A 16,076-nucleotide genomic window follows, 5' to 3' on the forward strand; every position below is an offset into this window, starting at 1 on the left:
GAGGATTAAGGTTTTCGAGACATGAGGGGATCAAGAGTTCAGTTCTGGACACGCTAAGCATGGGATACCCTGGAAACATTTGAGTGGAGATATCAAGTAGGAAGCTCTGTGTGTGTCTGAAATCCAGAGAAACAATCTGGGCTGGACATATGAACTGGGGCATCGTCAACACATCAGTGGAATTTCAGGCTTGGAGAATAAATGTGAAGGGAGAAGAGAAAAGGTCTCTGATGCCTGAGGAACTCTGGCATTTAGAGGTTTGAGAGGAAACAAAGCAGCCATGAGGCTGGGGGAAAGCCAGAAGGGTGAGTCTTCACAGAAGCTGAGAAGAGAGTGGTTTAAGAAAACCATGGGTCAGCCTTGTCAAATCCTGCTGAGAGGCAGAATGAGAAAACGACAGAGAAGACCCTCTGAATCTGGCAACCTGGAGGTCTTTGGCAACCTGATAATGTGTTTCAGGACAGCGATAGGACCCAAAGTGTTCTCTAGGGGGAAATACAGATAACAGGTATAGTAAAAAATGTTTTAAAATTTGGCTAAGAAGGGGATAAGAGAAGAAGGGTGAGGGAGGAGAAGCCTAAATTAACTGAGTATTTATTTTAAAGAGAGACTATGAAAAATCCTGTAAGTGATTGAGTTTACCTGGAAGCTACTAGATTGTTTTCTACCATCAGCAAAAATGGAGACTTGAGAACTAGCTAACTTGCTATACATGTGCGCAACTGCATTGTGTGGCCTCTTTCTGGAATACCATGTTCCTTAAGGGTCACCTTCTCTTCTACTTTCTTTTCTTTTTTCTTTTCTTTTTTTTTTTTTTTTTTTGAGACAGAGTCTCGCTGTGTCTCCCAGACTGGAGTGCAGTAGCGTGATCTCGGCTCACTGCAAGCTCCACCTTCTGGGTTCACGCCATTCTCCTGCCTCAGCCTCCTGAGTAGCTGGGACTACAGGCGCCCACCACCATGCCCGGCTAATTTTTTGTATTTTTAGTAGAGACGGGTTTCACTGTGTTAGCCAGGATGGTCTCGATCTCCTGACCTCGTGATCCACCCGCCTGGGCCTCCCAAAGTGCTGGGATTACAGGCATGAGCCACCATGCCTGGCCCTACTTTCTTTTCCCACATATCTGGAAGGAAATTGTTTGGGTTGCTTTAATTATTACAGCTTTTCTATCCCTGCTTTGTCTTTTTTTGTTGCTTAAATTCTGAATGATATGCAGTCACTGAAGAATGTTCTTCTGTTTCAGAAAGAATTATTGTTCCTCTCTAACTCAAAAGTGCTGACCTAGCTGATTTCTGTATCTGTTGATATAGTTCACTTCCCTCTTAGCTTAAGGGTCATCAAATGAGGGTAAAATTTCATTATACATTTTATTTTTAAAATGTTTAATTAACAGTTTTAATTGAAAAAATTCACACACTTTAGGTATAGAAAAAAAGTTAAATAGCACAAAAGATGATGAATAAATAAGTCCTCCCCAGAACCCTAGCCCTTGCTCCAGAGGAAACTGTTGCCATTGCTATCTTGTGTGAACTATTCTATATACATAAAATTCTAAGGCTACATCTCCTGCCTGTAAAGCAAAAATAAAAATAAAAACAAAACCCTCAAATGTGAGCACATTTACACACTCTGTGCCTTGCTTTTCTCATATTTCAATATAACATGGAGGCTTTTGCATAAAGTCAAGCATCACTTAACAACAAGGATATGTTCTGAGAAATGTGCCATTAGACAATTTTGTCTTCGTTGGAATAACCTATAGTGTACTTACACAAACATAGATGGTATAGTCTATTAGATACCTAAGCTATATGGTATAACCTGTTGCTCTTAGGCTAAAAACCTGTATAGCATGTTCCCGTACTCAATACTGTAGGTAATTATAACACAGTGGTAAAAAATTGTGTATCTAAACATACGTAAACTTAGAAAAGGTACAGCAAAAATATGGTATTATAATCTTATGGGGCCACCATCCTATATGTGGTTCATTATTGATCACAACATTGTTATGTGGTCCATGATGATATAGCTATGTCATTCTTATTCATGGTTCCATAGTATTCCATTTTATGGATGTACCATTATGTTAACAAGTTTCTATTGATGAATATTTATGTTTTTCTAAGCATTTTAAAAACGAAACCAAAAATTTTCTTGAATGATTACACAAAACCTTTGCCTAAAAGCACACAAAACCTTTACCCAATATGAAGTAGACAACTGTCATCCTAAATCCCAAAGACAGTTGCACTGGGAATAACTACTGTTTTCCTATTTTGTGGTAAGAAAAGGTGGCTGATGTTTGCGTGACTCTTTCATCTATGAAATCTGCGGATATCAGCGACACTAATCTATGCCATCAGAATAATGAGAAGAGAAAAAATATGAAAGTTTTAAGATGTTTAGAGAAACAATCTTTTAGAATAAAAGAAATATTCTATGGGCTATCAAATGGCTTATATAGCAAATGCATAGTATTTTGTATTTTCTGTTTTTTTTGAGATGGAGTTTCACTCTTGTTGCCCAGGCTGGAGTGCAATGGCACGATCTCGGCTCACCGCAACCTCCGCCTCCTGGGTTCAAGTGATTCTCCTGCATCAGCCTCCCTAAGTAGCTGTGATTACAGGCATGTGCCACCACACCTGGCTAGTTTTGTATTTTTAGTAGAGACGGGGTTTCTCCATGTTGGTCAGGCTGGTGTCAAACTCCTGACCTCAGGTGATCCACCCGCCTCGGCCTCCCAAAGTGCTAGGATTACAGGCATGAGCCACCGTGCCCAGTTGTATTTTGTATTTTCTTGGATAATATGCTACTAGATTTTTTTCAAAATAGCAATGTTTCCTAAAGATGCTTTCTTTCACACTTATATGGGCAATTAATACTTTCAATTTCAAACAATACTAATACTTGTATGGGGGGGTGGGTTTCATGGACCTAAGTAATGTATTCTCAGGGTGCTTAAGGTGCCCACAGGCCTTCCCCTATTATCACCACTGATTTCAGCGGCAGGGAAGTAGAGATTTTAGGAAAATAATGTTTGATTGTGAAGGTTTGGAAGTCTTTGTGTGTGTGTGTGTGTGGACAGAGGTTCGCTCTTGTTGCCCAGGCTGGAGTGCAATGGCGTGATCTTGGCTCACCACAACCTCTGCCTCCCAGGTTCAAGTGATTCTCCTGCCTCAGCCTCCCAAGTAGCTGGGATTACAGGCATGCACCACCACGCCCGGCTAATCTTGTATTTTGTATTTTTAGTAGAGACAGGGTTTCTCCATGTTAGTCAGGCTGGTCTCAAACTCGCAACCTCAGGTGATCCACCCGCCTCAGCCTCCTAAACTGTTGGGATTACAGGCGTGAGCCACTGCGCCTGGCGGAAGTCATTCTTAAAGATTTTGTCTTTTATCCCATGGGCTCTGGGGAGACATTGGATCTTCTGATCAGGAGGATGACATATAGTAATTGGCAGTGGCATGCAGAATAATTTAGAGGAGAGAGAGAAAGAAGAGAATCAAAAAAGACATTATAATAGTCCAACCGAGGTGACGAAAGCCTTGGCTGGAGTGGGAACAGCAGAAGCAAAAAGTGAAAAGGACCTAAGAGTGAATTTAGCTTTTTTTCCTGCCCTAGCACACTTGAGAAGATAAATCCTATTAATTAACAGTGATGCACTCTGTATTCAAAACGTTGTTATAAGTGCAGCAGAAAACCCAAATTAAAAGGCTAAGTTATTACAGTATATCGCTACAAATCATTAAACTATATAAAAACAAGGAAGGGTAATGTTACAGAGCGGACAGTGTGAGGAGGCTGTGCCTGGCTCCCACTCTCACAGCCACTGCAGTACATTGAGCTCCATAGAGACAGTGCTAGGGCAAGTGAGAGCCAGATGGGCACTGGGCGACTCTACGCCTCGCTGAGGAAAAATAACTCAACATGGGCAAAGGAGACCCTAACAAGCAGAGAGGCAAAATGTCATCATATGCATTTTTTGTGCAAACTTGTCGGGAGGAGCGTAAGAAGCAGCACCCAGATGCCTCAGTCAACTTCTCAGAGTTTTCTAAGAAGTGCTCAGAGAGGTGGAAGACTACATCTGCTAAAGAGAAAGGAAAATTTGAAGCTATGGCAAAGGTGGACAAGGCCCATTATGAAAGAGAAATGAAAACCTCTATCCCTCCTAAAGGGGAGACAAAAAAGAAGTTAGAGGATCCCAATGCACCCAAGAGGCCTCCTTCAGCCTTTTTCCTGTTCTGCTCTATCACCCAGAAATCAAAGGAGAATATCCTGGCCTGTCCATTGGTGATGTTGGGAAGAAACTGGGAGAGATGTGGAATAACACTGCTGCAAATGATAAGCAGCCTTGTGAGAAGAAGCCTGCCAAGCTGAAGCAAAAATATGAAAAGGATACTGCTGCATATCAAGCTACAGGAAAGCCTGATGCAGCAAAAGAGGGAGTCGTCAAGGCTGAAAAAAGCAAGAAAAAGAAGGAAGATGAGGAAGATGAAGAGGATGATGAGGAGGAAGATGAAGAAGAAGATGATGAATAACTTGGTTCTAGCCTAGTTTTCTTCCTTGTCCATAAAGCATTTAACCCCCCTGTACACAGCTCACTCCTTTTAAAGAAAAAAAATGAAAATGTAAGCCTGTGGAAGATTTGCTTTTACACTGTCCAGTGTCTTTTTTTGTATAGTTAACACACTACCAAATGTGTCTTTAGAGAGCCCTGCCCTGGTGATACTTTCAATAGCCACTAACCTTGCCTAATGCAGTTTGGGGGTTGTAAACTGGCATGGAAATCTAAAGCAGGTTCTTGTTGGTGCATAGCACAAATTAGTTATCTATGGGGATGATAGTTTTTTATCTTTAGTTGTCTCTGATGCAGCTTATATGAAATAATTGTTGTTCTGTTAACTGAATACCACTTTGTAATTGCAAAAAAAATAAAAAAAGCGGCAGCTGTTTTGTTGACATTCTGGATGCTTCTAACTAAATACATTTTTTTTCATTAGTATTGTCCTTCTCATAGGTCTGAAATTTTCCTTCTTGAGGGGAAGCTAGTCTTTTGCTTTTGCCCATTTTGAATCACATGAATTATTACCGTGTTTATCCTTTCATATAGTTAGCTGGTAACAAGCTTTTGTCTACACACCCTGCATATCATAATGGGGGTAAGGTTAAGTTGAGATAGTTTTCATCCATAACTGAAAATCCAAAATCTTGATCAGTTAAGAAATTTCACGTAGCCCACTTATATTTACAAACTGAAGAGTAATCAATCTACTCACAGCATGGGATTATTAGAGGAAACATTTTGAAAGTCTGTCCTTGAAGGACTAACAGAAAAGGATGCTCTATCCTTTACATGAAGACTCTATTCTTTAACTCCTATTACCAGGTAATGGCAGTGATATTTTGCAGTTCTCATATTAAAGAAGACCTGAGAATGTATCCCCAAAAGCGTGAGCTTAAAATACAAGACCGCCAAATTAAATTTTTGGTTGACATTAGTCTCAGTGAAGACTATGAAAATGCTGGCTATAGATGTCTTTTCTCATTTATCTAAATATGGACTGCCCAGGAAATTAGACTTTCCATTAAAAGTATTTTTAATTAATTGGGCCAGCTTTTAAAATAGGGTATACATTTCCTATATTACGGTTTGCCCCTTTATAAATCCAAGTAGATAGGAGGAAGGCACTTAAACTTTGCATTTCAGTATGAATTATTCAATCTATTTGAATGATTTTTGTTTACAAAACCCAAACTCATTCATTAGTCATGTTGATCTGCTTAGCAGTTTAGGGAACAATTTGGCAATTTTGTGGTTTTCGAGATTATCGTTTTCTTCAAGTGCCAGTATTTTAAAGTAGCGTTCTTATAATTTTTTTTTTTTTTGAGATGGAGTGTCACTCTGTCGTCCAGGCTGGAGTGTAGTGGCACGATCTCGGCTCACTGCAAGCTCTGCCTCCTGGGTTCACGCCATTCTCCTGCCTCAGCCTCCCGAGTAGCTGGGACTACAGGCGCCTGCCACCATGCCCAGCTAATTTTTTGTATTTTTTTAGTAGAGATGGGGTTTCACCTTGTTAGCCAGGATGGTCTCAATCTCCTGACCTGGTGATCCACCCGCCTCGGCCTCCCAAAGTGCTGGGATTACAGGCGTGAGCCACCACGCCTGGCCACGTTCTTATAATTTTACATGCTTTTGTGATGGAGTGTTGTTTTGTTATATAATTTTGACTTGGATTATTTCCATTTGCATTTGTTTATGTAATTTCAGGAGGAATACGAACATCTGAGTCCTAGATGATACTAATAAACTAATAAACTAATAATAATAATTTAAAAAAAAAACAAGGAAGGGCTTATCTTCGGAGTTCTCTGCTGGACCATTGGACCATTTCTGTGGACCATATCCAGTGGACCATTTCTGCATTCCTTCATTACTGCCTTCCCAGAGCCATCACTGCCGTAAGAAGCAAGGCAATATCTCCAGGAAGGGAAAATAATCAACAATCATGGCTGATTTACGAAGTTAATAATTTTTGCTAGATAAACCCTAGACAGTTTAAAGATAAACATTTTAAGGATATTTGTATTAAATCTAAATATTAAAAAAATTTGAAAAGTGATAAAAGCAAATATGGGTGAATATGTAATCACAGGGTGGGATAGATTTTTCTAAGCATGAGGCTAAGGGTGAGCACTCTAAAATATTGAGCTGAGTACATCAAAAAAACCTTTTTTTTTTTTTTTCCTGGGCTGGAGTTTCACTCTGTCGCCAAGGTTGGAGCAACCTCCGCCTCCCAGGTTCAAGCAATTCTCCTGCCTCTGCCTCGCAAGTAGCTGGGATTACAGGTGCCTGCCACCATGCCTGGCTAATTTTTTGTATTTTTAGTAGAGACGGGGTTTCACGATGTTGACCAGGCTCGTCGCAAACTCCTGACCTCAAATGATCCGCCTGCCTCAGCCTCCCAAAGTGCTGGGATTACGGGATTACAGGCAAAAAAAAAAAAAAAAAAAAAAAAAAAAAAAAAAAAAAAAAACCCTTTTAACAGTAAAAGCAAACAAGCGATAACAAATAGAAAAAAAATACTTGGAACAGCTATATTTGACAACAGATTACTGTGCCTAATATGTAAAGAGCTACTGCAAATCTTTGGGAGTAACAGATTTTCTACCCAGAGCTCACTTTGGAAAATAAAACAAATTGGATACACCTTCTGAAATGCCTCTCCTTTGATGTAACTGCCTGGAGTATAGTCAAATGGGTGCTACCAGTACTAATAGTATTCTATGCTTTAGCTTGATGTAGTCCTTACTACTGTGTGGTGCAGAGATAGAGAATGACTAAGAACACAATGAGGAGTGAGGGAGAATGTCCTGTAGGGTGAAATGAAGACAGGATGGGTGGAAACACTGAAGAAAATGAACAGAGAAATACAAAAGCGATTTTTCAAGCCATACAGCACTCTGAGAAGTACGTAAAAGCATCTAACACACCGGACCGGACCTGCAGTAGGCACTTCATTAAATATGCATTGAATTTAAGCAGAGGCATGAAAGGACTTGAGGCAAAGAGGCAGGACCCATTTCTAATAATAATTGTAACAATAATGACAATAATGGTTAACTATATTTTTATAGCTTTCTATGTACTAGATTCTTAGCTTAGCTCTGGACATAGGTAATTTCATTTAATTCCTGTAACAACTCTGAAAGATTTGTACTGTTATTATCATTTTATAGATTCTGAAACTGAAGCCCAGGACTCCTTTACCTAAGTTCACATAACTTGGAAATGGCTTGTTGATATAAATTTGGGCCATGTAAGTCCAGAGCCCACATCCTTACAACTACACTCTGTGTCCTTACTGCCATCCCTCACCAGCAGGTAGACCACATGTGGTCCCAATGGACTCAGGTCTGTGGCCTGTAGCCATAGCGTGGTTCTTAGTATAAAGGCTGCAGTTCTGAATTTCCACACAGGATAGCTGGATTCCCCAAGGGCCTGAAGTGTCAGACTAAGCTGGAAGGCTGAGAGAATCAAAAAGGAAAAGTTGCCACAAAATAAATGATCTTTTCGGCCTTCTGATCATTCTAATCCTAGTTTCCAGTGACCAAACTGCACTCTGTTTATTCAGATGGAGGCAGGCCATGGTGCCAAGCACTGTGCATTGCAGGGGAATTCGTTCGTGAGGCCCTTTGATGTCTCATGAATCCTAGGAACAGCCGGCTGAAGCAGGCAGAGCTGCTTTGTGTTTATGCCTCTAAACAGAACCATTTGAGTACACAGACCAAAAGACCTGGTCTGCGAGCACTGCATTTTCTCCAATAGAGTGATTCATTGCTAATGTCTTCATTTTGGACACTGCAGTTGAATGTGAAACCATATGCTTTAAATTAAAAGCACACTAAGCAAATCACAAGTTTCTCAAGATGGTGCTTAAAGTCTGTTTTGGCATCTGTTGGTTGCCAAAAGACCCATATGATCCTGTAATTAAACAACAGATATTTTCTGGAAAATCAATCATTTTAGCTGTCCCCAAATGCTATAATTATGATGTTTAGGTGCTATGTTGAGAAATAGGTTGCACAACTAGACCCTTTTAGAATTGTTTGTTCCCTACTCTGATATTGTCCTGATTTCTCTAGCCGTCTTATTCCAATTCATTGTATTAGAATGTGAAGCTTTTTAGTTAAGTGAGCAATAAACAGCAAAACACAGAGCCAGAAATGTTGGCAACAGAGACACTAATAATAGATATTATTATATCTACTTGTCCAGAAGATTCATTCACCTTGAGGATAACACCACAATCAGTTAGGGTTCATGATTGTAGTCATCAGAAACTGAGACCGTCTTTTCTTTTTTTCCCTAGCCACTAGACAGGGTGAGAACAATTGAGGCCACCTTATGCAAAAAGGAAATTCACTGGAAGGAAGTCAGGGACTCATAGAATTGATAAGAGGGTAGAGAACCCAGTGTGGACAATAGGCAGGATCCAGGGATACTCTGGAGGGCCAGGCAATAGAAACAGGCCTTGCTGCTGTTGTTCTCCAACCTCCACATCTCCTTGCTTGGTTGGCTGAAGAGTCTGGGAGGAGCACCAGCTTGGCAGGGCCTCTTTTTTTTTTTTTTCTTTTGAGACAGAGTCTCCCTCTGTCACCCAAGCTGGAGTGCAGTGGCACAATCTCGGCTTACTGCAACCTCTGCCTCCCGGGCTCAAGCGATTCTCCTGCCTCGGCCTCCTGAGTAGCTGGGATTACAGGTGAGCCACCGTGCCCGGCTAATTTTATTTGTATTTTAGTAGAGCTGAGGTTTCACCATGTTGGCCAGGCTGCTCTTGAGGCAGGGCCTCTTTCAAGGTTTTGTTCCATGGTGGCTCTGTAGTGAGAGAGAGACAACATGGAGCCTACTTCCCACCTAGACAGTGAGATTTCCCAAGGAAGACAGGGATGCTGTGAGTAAGGCAAGGTAAACGTTGGACAGCCCAGAATTCTGGCACTATACTCCTGAAATGGAGATTCTCCACCCCAGTCATATTTTCTTGCCTAAGCAGAGAAATGTGTAGACAGAAAACCAACTTCATGAGTGTCAAGAAGAGGTGAAGATAGTACACCTAGTTAGAAGGGGCTAGGCTGCTCAAAGAGACTCCTTTTCTGAAGGAATCTAAGCTTATTTTACAGGCCTGTGGCTGGTGACTATGCCTGTTAAGAACAATGGCTTCTTTCACCTAACTCAGCTTGGAGGTTGCTTCCTACAAAATGCATCATTTCTTATCCCCTTAAAGGGCCTTCTCTAGGCCCTGGGGGGCAGTGGGAGGTTTGTAGGGTAGTGGTGCTTTGGGGGCAGAGGATGGAAAAAGAACAGAGGAAGATATGCCTATTTAAATGAGTTGTTCTTCCCCCTATAAACCTTATGAGTGGGAGAAAACATGTAGTCAGAATTAAGGAATTTCATGGCCAAATCAAGTCCAATTATGACTGCGTGGTAATGTGTAGGTATGTGGAACAGTTAGAAACATCGTTCTGCACAATTTACGTTGTACTCTGAGGCCCAGATGAACTCAGGTAAAAGCCAGCTCTGGTGAGGAGAAAGCAGAGGGGCTGGAAATGGTAACAGTCAAAGAGGGACCACCTACCAGGTAAGGGCCTCATGGGCCAGTCCTCTCCAGGACCTCTACCTGAAGTGACAGCTTTAGGGGGAGTTCAGGTAGGGGTGCCCCTCAGAAAGGTTGTGATGGGACTTGAATTATTTGCAGTATTACGACAAACCCAGCCAGAATCACAAACAGGTTAATTAGTACTTCAAAATTTTTTTTCCTTTTGGCCAGAAATTAACTTACTCTGTGTGGTAACACTGACTGTATCATGCTCTTGGGCAAGCCCTAATGGTAACCATTCCTATAATTAATAAAGTGGGAAAATTAATTTTATTAAACAAATCCTACCCTTGGGAGAAGACATCCATTTCGAAATACAGCATCAACAAGAGAGAGAATAATAAAAGGTGTAATAGATGGTGAAAATGTTGGAAACACCTGGATTCAGGTATTTTGACTTTAAAAGGTCCTCACTAAGATACAGCCACATTTGGGAGGGTGGATTCCTTAGCAACCGCAACCACAGAAGCCTCATTCATTCATTAGGCTAGCTGAGCAAGGGGAAAGGTTGGTTGGAATAACAGTGAGAAGGGAAGCCTACGAAGGCACAGATGGCATGCTCTTTGGAGCTGGGGGACCTTGGATAGCTGGGAATACCCTTAAAGCACTCAGAAGCCAGGCATGGTGGCTCACGCCTATAATCCCAGCACCTTGGGAGGCCAAGGCAGGACGACTGCTTGAGCCCAGGTATTCAAGACTAGCCTGGGCAACATGACAAGACCCCATCCCTACAAAAAATACAAAAATTAGCCAGTCGTGGCAGTGCGTGTGCCTGCTTCTAGCTACTCAGGAGGCTGAAGTGGGAGGATTGCTTGCATCTGGGGGTTCCAGGCTGCAGTGAGCCATGTTCATGCCCGAGTAACAGAGTGAGACCCTGTTTCATAAAACAAAAACAAAAACAAGCACTTAGAGAATAACAGTAAACAAGGAAAAGAGGGGCAAAGACATAAGGCTAATAATGGCTTCTACCTCATAATTCGGTCTTCCTCATCTAAGGCTACACCAGACAACTCATGTCTCCAGAGGCCACAAGATTCCCATCAATCATCTGGCTTCTTTAGTTAAGGCAGTAGTGCAAGAACTATCATTTTTGGAGCACCCCCTACCTGGTGTGATTGGTATGTACTATCTTTACTCCTCACCACAACCCTGCAAAATGATGGTTACTGTTCCTATTTTACAGAAATCAAAACTCAGGTTTGGGGAGGGTAAGTAACTTCCTTGCCTGAGATCCCATGGCTCATCAATGTCAGAGCCAGATGTGATCATCAGGCTCCGGAGCCCATGTCTATATGCCTCTCCTGCACAGGTTCTTTCTCAGAAGCCTGGGGCACGACACGGTCTTTAGGTCCTCTTCACACCACAAATTCAGCTGGGTCAAGAGCAGCCAATGAGGATTTAATGATTACCTGCTGTACTTGGTAGTTGCTGCCTTCAGGAAAGTAGAGAGGAAAGTGACAGCAACAAGGGTGTGTTTCTGTGCTGGGAAAGAGTGCACACTCATTGGGCAGATTGGAACAACCAGAGAAAAGCAAGGTAGGAAAGGCTGCAAGGAGGAGGTGGTGACTGAAATACAGATGGGATTGGGATTTGCACACAAAGGGTAAGTCTTAGCTTGTGGCACAGTTTACCTCAACACATCTGCTACTGGGTGGGATGTTCAGGCCCTGCCAGCCTCAGGCAATGAATTTGCAGCACAAAGTTAGCCGTCATGTTCCTGTCCCCCCTGAAACCTGTGGTAAAATTCCTATTTGCTATTAGAAAATTTGTTAGATGTCTGTTAGTTGCAAATGACAGAAACCACTGCAAAGGTGTTTACCCAACATAGGAAACACTGGCTTACTAGAAGAGCTGGCTTCAGGTATTCCAGGGACTAAAATCATATAACCTGCATCTTCTCTCTCTGTTGTCCCCTGTAAGTCTAGAGTCTCTCCTCTCCTCATCTCTCATCTCTGCTCTCTTTTCCCCAGCTACGCCATGCACTGATCATACTTTTTTTTAACTTCATACAGCCTTCCTCTAGTTGGCCATGGTGATGGTGGTAGAAATGACAGGGCAGGAGGATGGGATTTGGAGGTCAAGGGGTAGCCATATATAAAGTCTCAGAGAGGCCTAACTTGAGGCATTTGTCCTCTGGACCAATTACAGTGATCAGGGAGATAGTTGATGCGGATAGATGAGCTTGGGTCACATACCCAAAGTTCTGGCCAGGGTTTAGTGTAATATGCCTGACAGCCCCATCAGAACCACAGTGTGTATGTTAGGGTATAATTTTCCATAAGAAGGAAGGTAGCATGATCAAAGTGGAAGAGAAGGAATGCTGGGCTGACACCACTGGCAGTTGGTGACAGTGTCTTTATGAATATCAGAATGTATAATATCAGTGAGCTCCAAGAAATAACAAAGATTCTCTAGGAAAAATATTCGGATGTTTCATGATACAGGAAAATCTTGCAGATGCTCCCAATGACTACTAAGGTGAACATCAGAGAGAGCTGGAAACAAAACAGTGGAAGGCCAAGGCTGCATCATGTTCAAGTGTACAGAGCTCATTTATTTTAAGATGTGCAGTTCTCATTTAATTACTTATGATGTCTCACAGCATACTATCAGTAGATCTCAGTATGTATTGTGATAATAACAACATCTTAGGACTAACAGACCTCACTCGGGTCTTTGTTCTCCAGCTCTTGCTAAGAGGCAGGAGAGAGCCAGTGTTAGCTAATATTCAGATCCGCTTATCAGCCTGGTGATGTAGCTTTTCTGTGCTGTTGTATACAAGGGGCTACGCACCTTGCAATCAACTGACTTAGGTAAACTCTATGAACCTGGGTAAGTTGCTTTGGGTCACTGCACCTTGGTTTTCTTATTTATAAAATGGAGATGGGGCCAGGCATGGTGGCTCATGCCTGTAACCCCAGCACTTTGGAAAGCCAAGGTGGGAGGATTGCGTGAGCCCAGGAGCTCAAGACTAGCCTGGGCAACATAGTGAGACCTTGTCTCTACAAAAAACAATTTTAAAAAATCAGCCAAGTGTGGTGGCAAGTTCCTGTAGTCCAGTCACTTGGCATGCTGAGATGGGAGGATCGCTTGAGTTTAAGAATTTGAGGTTGCAGTGATCTATGATCATGCCACTACACTCCACCTTGGGCAACAGGGCAAGGCTGGCTCACTGTCTCTCTTTCTAGAAATCTATTTCCTCCTCTCGCTATAGACAGATAGATCTATGTATAGAAAGAGATGTAAATAGATTTATCTAGAGATCTATGTATCCATCTATCTATCTATGTAGGTATATAATCTCTCTCTATTTATCTATATATATCTATATATAGATCTAGATATCTAGATATGAGAGCTATCTCAAAACAGATATAGATATATCTGTCTATATATCTACATATGTATATGTATCGATAGATATATCTATCTATATATAGAGAGAGATATGTAAGAGATGATAAGACTCCTTAGAGTTGGTGATTCATTCATTAATGTATTCAAACAGTCAGAAATATTTATTGAGCATCTACCATGGCCATGTGATGGGCACCAAGGATACTTCACTAAACAGAATGGACATGATCCCTGCCCTGCCCTCATGAACCTTATGGTCAGTGAAGGAGACAGATGAAAAGAAAGGAAATTCAAACAGCACCCAGGGACAGGGCCTGGTACACAGTAAGTGCTCAATAAATGTGAATTGCCTTCTTTTCTCTTTGCCTGCCAATCCATTCACTCATTTTGTTTTAACCTAGAAATGTTGGCAAGGCTTGGCCGGGCGCAGGTGGCTCAAGCCTGTAATCCCAGCACTTTGGGAGGCCGAGACGGGTGGATCACAATGTCAGGAGACCGAGACCATCCTGGCTAACACGGTGAAACCCCGTCTCTACTAAAAATACAAAAAACTAGCCGGGCGAGGTGGCGGCGCCTGTAGTCCCAGCTGCTCGGGAGGCTGAGGCAGGAGAATGGCATGAAACCGGGAGGCGGAGATTGCAGTGAGCTGAGATCCCGCCACTGCACTCCAGCCTGGGCGACAGAGCGAGACTCCATCTCAAAAAAAAAAAAAAAAAGAAAGAAATGTTGGCAAGGCTCTTAATTTCTCTGAGCTCTGGTTTTCTCATGGGTTTACTGAGGTGTTTGGGGAGGCTTTCTAATCTCTCTTCTTGCCCCAAAATTCTGCAAATCTTTGATTCTCTTTCCTCTTCACCCAGGGTGTAGGGAATGAGCTTATTAAAGAGAAACTTTCACTTGAATCCTATGTCTTTGAAGGACAGCCTCATTAGTATTGCCAGGTTGGCCCTTTACCACCAACTTCACAATAATATAAAGATTTTTAGGGATAATTTCTACCCTGCCATGCCTGAAACATCCTCAAAAAGCACCTCTATCAACAGAATGGCACATATGAGAACAATTTTAGTGATATGGTTATGGTGAGGGCTTTGGCTCAGGTAGATCTGGTTGGAATCCCAGCACTTGGGTACAGGATTTTGGGCAAATGATTTAACTCTTCATACCTCACTTTCCACATTGTAGGTGGGAATTAAAAAATAAAACTTCAACAGGATTATTGTGGGAATTGAATAAGATAATGTGTATAAGATAATGCTTGGTATGGTGTACGTGTTTAATTACGGAATATACTGCCTTGAGTTGAGAAGCAACTGCATGTTTATTGCAAAATGGTTGAACTTCTGGAAGTAAACATTTGCAGCTGGTTCTAGATTTCTACTACCAAGCTTAATGCGTTTTTAAGCTCAATGCATAATACTGGTGCGTTCTGTATATACATTATTCTTTTGGCAGAAGTACGGGGGAAGAGACCTTAAGCAAGTTAACCAGGAAATGTAGTGGCCTTGGGCCAATCACATGCTCTGGGCTTCAGTTCCTCACCCCTGAATCAAGAGGGCTGGAACAGAAGATTACTAAAATCCTTTTTAATTCTAAAGTTCTATGATTGCAGGGCTGAAAATCTGTGAGAGAATTTTCCAGAAAAGAAAAAAAAAAAAAGGCTTTGTGCTGCTCTGCTGCACCCTCCCTTTCCACACTAGGCCTGCCAACCAATGACTGTGTTAGCCACCCTTTGCTGTCACTAACCTCTTCGTCATTAACCTGACACTTTCACAGAAAATCTCTTTTGTCCATTGAATGTGAAAAAGTATGGTTTACAACCCTGGCATCTCTTTGATTTTTGATCTCAGAGAAAGTAGTTTGAACTCATTTAGCATGATCATGAGAAATACTACACGGTCTATGTACCTTTAATACAGATACCCAAGAGTTTTAGGCTTCCTGGAAATGAGATGAGCCTTTGTGAAGGTCTGAAATTGCAGGCACATATTGATACTGTACAATCTCTTAAGTCCACAGGAGTCCGCTGATGCTCAAAGGAGAGCAATCAAAAACCTAAATTTATAATTATGTCAATAGATTTTCCTAAAGAAAAAATTACCTACACCTGAGGCAACTGGAAAAAACAAAGCTCCAAGTTGGGAGAGAGAAGTAATCAAGCACCCAAAGGCCCACTTTGATAATGTTCACTTTTAAATGTTGAGAGCAAATCTGCTATTACGTCCTTTTTCTTCTCCAGCCCATTTTAGCAGGAGTCTGTGGCCTCTGAATATTGAGACATATTCTCTCAAGGTAATTGACTCTAAGATCCCACTATCAAGCCAAAATCTGAGAGACTGTGAGTGTAGAGAGTATCGTGGCCAAGCGTTTCTCCCCATAGCACCCTAAAGGGCCTGAGGGAGAGAAGCCACTGTGAACACTACAACCCATGGTCCAGGCAATTCTAAATCTGGTGTCCAAGTGTAGCACCCCACCACCGACTCTCCCCTCTTGGGTTTCTCTGCAGCAGACCACTTTTTCTTCTCCAAATTCAGCCAGATTTTTCTTAGCTCAGTTCCATGCCCC

The 16,076-nt window shown here is 41.9% G+C and overlaps 1 protein-coding gene and 1 pseudogene across 1 annotated transcript in view; one reads left to right on the forward strand and one right to left on the reverse strand.

The window, feature by feature from the left end:
* Positions 1-16,076, reverse strand: part of MYO3B (myosin IIIB) — a 502,779-nt gene that overhangs the window by 44,715 nt on the left and 441,988 nt on the right. The gene's annotated exons all lie outside the window — the stretch shown is intronic.
* Positions 3,931-4,541, forward strand: LOC115893251 (annotated as a pseudogene).

This window comes from Rhinopithecus roxellana, chromosome 14 (genome assembly GCF_007565055.1).
Source record: "Rhinopithecus roxellana isolate Shanxi Qingling chromosome 14, ASM756505v1, whole genome shotgun sequence".
NCBI classification, from domain to species: domain Eukaryota; kingdom Metazoa; phylum Chordata; class Mammalia; order Primates; family Cercopithecidae; genus Rhinopithecus; species Rhinopithecus roxellana.